The sequence below is a fragment of the Sinocyclocheilus rhinocerous genome, unplaced genomic scaffold, assembly GCF_001515625.1.
Source record: "Sinocyclocheilus rhinocerous isolate Xijiao unplaced genomic scaffold, SAMN03320098_v1.1 scaffold2733, whole genome shotgun sequence".
NCBI classification, from domain to species: Eukaryota; Metazoa; Chordata; class Actinopteri; order Cypriniformes; family Cyprinidae; genus Sinocyclocheilus; species Sinocyclocheilus rhinocerous.
The window spans coordinates 71,210-76,400 of record NW_015650021.1 but is presented as its reverse complement, the minus strand read 5'-3'; the positions used below and the strand labels follow the sequence as shown (position 1 = coordinate 76,400).

The following is a 5,191-nucleotide window of genomic DNA, read 5'->3' as shown; positions in this document are numbered from 1 at the left end:
AATTTGACAAAAGATTACATACTTTTAATAAAGATAGAAAAATGCCATTACAAAGGTAAAAACAAAATTCTACTGTAAATCGCTTTAAGGAGTCAAATATCACCTCGTTATGGGAAGGCTATTTTTATCAAATTTTGGTGCTCCTACATTTTTAAGTTAGGAGCACAAGCGCTCCTAAAAAGAAAAATAAGCATAGAGCCCTGCAGACAGACAGACAGCTAGATAGATAGACAGACGGACGGACGGACGGACGGACGGACTTAATAAATGAAGGTTTTTGAATCAGGCTGGGAGAACACTTAAATTCCCAGAATTATTTATCTGTCGTGAATTACTTTGAATTACAGTTTAGCAAATTTCTCTCTTCCTGTCGTTCCACTTCAACTTCCTGTGTGCTGTGACTAATTCAGACACACACTCATGACTCTCAAGTGTGCCTTCTGTGCGATCCTGACTGAAGCGAGTGGTTTTTATCCTGAGGAATCTGATGCTGTCACAGTCGTGTGTGTGTGTGTGTGTGTGAGGTGTTATGAACACGTGTGCAGACAGGCCTGCGGCTCAGCAGTCAGACTCAAACCCCTGGAGTCCTGAAGCGCATCCTGAACGAGCTGTATATTGAGGAAGCAGCGGCTTGCCTGTGGTCCCCAGACTCCCTGATGATAGTCTGCTAGCGGTGTAATGAGCTGGCTAACAGAGCTTTATCAGACGCGCTCTTATCCTGGGTCCTGCGGTGAAGCTCAGATTATCCATCAGTCTGCTCCACAGCGGCACAGAGATAGCTAGACGGCTCAGCGCACGGCATTGTGGGATGCTGACTGAGGAACACGAGGAGGTTTGAGCAGCTCTGCATCAGACGTCAAGCAGCAGGCGTCCAGCGCTTTTCACAATACACATAGTTTTCATAGCAGAACATCATGATGTTCATGCTTATAACACCTTAATATCTTCATAGTTGCATTTATCAGATCAGATTAGGTACATTTTGCGAGAATATAAACAATCAAGCAGTTGAGATTTGCTGTGTAGTACATATCAGTTGACATGAGTGTATTGTATGTATGCAGATGAAGGACATAATTTCATATGCAACTTTAAATAAAGAGCTGAGTGATAATATAGTATGATTTTGCATCACAATTGCAACAAAAAAGTTTCCCTTTCAGATGCAACATTTATGTGAGGAGAGCATATGAATCAGTGATTTAGTAAGCTGTGCACTAGTCAGTTTACTGGTATTTAGTTGCTGCCTGTAGTTGTAGATTTGCACTGCTCTGGATTGATCGCGTCGGTCATTATGGAAATATTCAGCGTCAGTAGATCAGCATAACTTCACACTCCCATCGGTGCTTTTATGACACGGTGCTCTCGCTGTAATTGATCTGTTTAGTAAATCTTTAATGCGTTTAAAGTCAGTATCTGAGGCTGGTGGAACAGTGTTTCCGTGTTTAACAGAGACAGCGTGAAAGCCAGAGCTGAGTTTGTTTGTGTGTCTGCTCTTAAACTCTTGAAGTGCTCAGTTAAGCAGGATTATCTGCCGTACGGAGACTAATGTTTGAGAGGAGAGTGCAACACTTTTCCTCATTTATTTGGTTTTCCCTGTGGGATCAGAGCAGGATTTCCTCCAGGAGTCATGATTCCTGTGCCACAAACACTCCTGCCTCACACTTTATTCCTCAGTTTAGTTACATGTCATGATGAGCTTCTGAAAAACAGACAGTAGATGTGTTTCTGTCCACTTATTATGTGCGTTTTGGGATATTGCATAAAAATCGCTGCATTGAAAAGGCAAGATGCATATAAAATCATAAAACGGACGTAAAAAAGCTCAGTTGAGGTGGATAATTTTTCATCCAAGTAGAAGACGTGCAGCAGCTTCATTTTTCAGGATTTCTGTGAGTCTTAAAAAATCTTAATTCACCCTTCCACAACTTAAAGCCTTAAAATGGCTTAAATCAGAGCAGAAGTTTTTTTATTAAAATGTAATGGAGATCTGTTGGAAGTTGTATTTGTAATCTTAAAAGTGTTGCTAATTCAACTCATTGCGTTTCCTGGATATTTACATTTAGTTTATGTTTTGCGTTCCCTACAGCTTGTTACTTACATTTTCTTTCATTGGTCTTAAAAAGGTCATAAAAATTTCTTAAATTTACCTTCATAAAACTTGCAGAAATGTGCACCAGTTTCTCAGGAAGTGACAGTGTTGTTCTCATGAAACACATGGAATGGAAAATGTGCTAAATGTAGTGAAATTTGCAGCTTTGGATGGAAACAGTTATTATGATCAGACCAGAATGAAATACAGTGAGTGATGAATTCATAGAAGATCAGCGAGTGTTGTTTCTGATCTCGTGCCAATCACTGAATCCTTTGAAGAGTTCGTCCCTGTGTGGGGTCAGTAACCGCTGACCTCTGACCTCAGCGCAGATTCATTCATTCACGCCTCTCATTCGTTAGCCGCCGGCGTTTCATGTAGCTGACACACACACACACACACACACACACTCACTCACTCACTCACTCACTCATTCACACACACTCACACACACACACACACACAAACACACTCACACTCACACACACACACACGGTTTGCATGGTAATGGTTCACACAGAGCCGTCAGGATGAACATGTGACGTGACGCAGCACTAATGGAGCTGATCTGCAGCGCTGAGCTCTGGAGAGACGGCGAGGTCTGAGGGACGAGACGAACGCTCGGCGCGCATCATGAATCAGACGGCAGACACCTTGCTTGTGTTTTCTTCAGTCGCAGGAAACGGCCGTCAGATTTATAGTGCGCTGATGCTGAGCAGACGCCTCTGCTGATATTCCTGCTGCCTTTATGATATTTACTTAAACAGAAGGAATTTGTAGAGCGTAAATTTAGGGCTTTAGTGAAGCACAATAAAGTTCCCAGCGCTCCGGCTGTGTTCAGAGGCCCGGAGGTGTCTGGGAAAGCCGCGCTGCAATCATCGTTACGCAAACGTGCGATGCTCATCGTCAGGCGTCGGCGCTCGTTCTCGCGCTGCAGGAGAAACACAAACTCACTTCATGATTCTCCTTCACTGGCCAGTACAATAAAAAACAAATAATGAAGAGTCTGTTGTTCTAAATGCATGAGCACAACTGATATTTACCTGAACTTCAGTCTAAAGATCTAAAGACCATTTCTACAACAGTTCAATCAAATGTGTCCAAACACTGGACTAGAACATGTTGTTTTATTATTTTTATTTGTAGATGAGACGCCCAGAAATATCCAGAATCCACCTGCTCTCTGAAGCCTTTGGCTTTAAGTCAGTCAAACATGTGTCACGATTCTTCATGAGAGGAATGTGTTTGTATGTGCTGTGATTAGTGTGTGTGATTAGTGTGTTTTAGGAGAGTTTAATGTTCATTACATTGCAGTGTAGTGTTGATCGTGAAAGCTTGTGTGAAGCTGTTTCTCGCATCGGCATAAAAGTTCACGATACGATGCATCAATTTAAAAAAGTGTGCATCAGATTCAAGTTGGCATTTGTAACACGATGCATCGTTTCTAGCATATTTGCATTTGTAAAAACTTATGTATAATTATTAGTAGATGCGCTATACTTTTATTAATTGGAAAGTGACCAGTAATATGTGACCAATATTTTATATGTAGATTGCTTTCTCCTCTCCAAAGAAATAAAAATGAACTGTCTGTACAATATTGAATTGTATAGCATCATATGTTTTTCCATTGCATCATATTGCATTAAATCACATTGTGTTGAATTGAATCGAAATCAGATCACACTGCATCGTAATACGAGTGAATCATATCGCATCGCATCGGCAGCTGCTTCATATGTATCTTTAATGTATCGTATCGCATCGGCCTGAGTCATGAGATGCACATCCCTAACACACACACATTTACATAGAATGATATTCACACACACACACACACACACACACAGACCACTAAACCATTAAAATCATTAAATGAATTATCAGTCACATGACCTTTAATGATTCTACATAATTATTACATCACAGCAGTAACTACAAGCCTTTAGCAATGATGATCCAGCCATGGTGAGAACTGAATAACCCACTACTAACTTACCCATCGTAGTCCTGAAATGGTTAGCTGCTGTTAGTTAGCTCATCCAAACATGATCGTTCAGGTGATCTAATATGATCAGTGAATCATTCTGTCATCATTTACTCTCCTAATGTCAACATGTTTGACTTTCTTTTTCTGTAAAAGAAGATATTTTGAGAAATGCCTGTCATATAATGAAAGTCAGTGTGGTCCAATGTTGTTTGAACTCCAGTGTCTTCAGAATATCTTCTTTTACAGAAGAAAGCAAATCACACAACATGAGGAAGAGTAAACGATTCATTCAGATATTACAATCATTCAGTCGTTTCGGATCCTGATTGAGTCGGACTGAGTTTAATTTAACCAAATGTTGGCCCTAAAAATTCAAGTATATTAAATGTCATAAAAATTTATTTTTTATTCTTAATCTATATGCATATATTGTATGTTTGTTGTGTGTGTGATGCGGTGAGGTCACATGACCGCGTGTGTGAGTCAGCTGATGTCATCGTTGATGTCGATCTCGTGCCGCTCTGGCCGCCTCGTCTGTGCGCCGCTAGTGCAGAGATTTGGGACGGGTGCCGGATGTAAACAGGAGCGTGACAGATTGGCATGCTGGGCGACAGCTTGAGCCGCCTCTGTTCTGTTTGTTTGTTTTGGTTGAGTGTGTTTGAGGATTTATTTGAGCGTTGTTTGTGCGCTCGTCTCACAGCGGCATTCTGCTTTTGTGGCGTTCTGGCTTTATTATCCAGTCATGATGTCACTTCCTCTGTGATGACTTAAGCCGCATCAGATGCGGATCAGCGGCTCTTCAAGCTCTCATGCTTGAAGCTTTCATGGTAACGTGACCTTCGCTGATGAATGCTCTGATGCTGGTCTTGTGTAACGCTGTGTGTGTGTGGCGTGTGGGAGAAGAGCTTGATGTTATTGTGCGAGTGAAAGTGTTCAGAAAGGACAGATCTTCTCTAGAATGCAGGTGAAACGAGCATATGCTTAAAGATGAAAGTAGACGTGATGAAAGAACTGAATCCTGTCTCGTCATGATACACACACTCACACACACACACACGCTCACTCACACACACTCACACACACACACACACACACGCTCACTCTCACAC

General features: G+C 41.5%; 1 protein-coding gene across 1 annotated transcript in view; it reads left to right on the top strand.

Moving 5' to 3' along the window:
• Positions 1–5,191, top strand: part of klhdc3 (kelch domain containing 3) — a 25,915-nt gene that overhangs the window by 10,287 nt on the left and 10,437 nt on the right. The gene's annotated exons all lie outside the window — the stretch shown is intronic.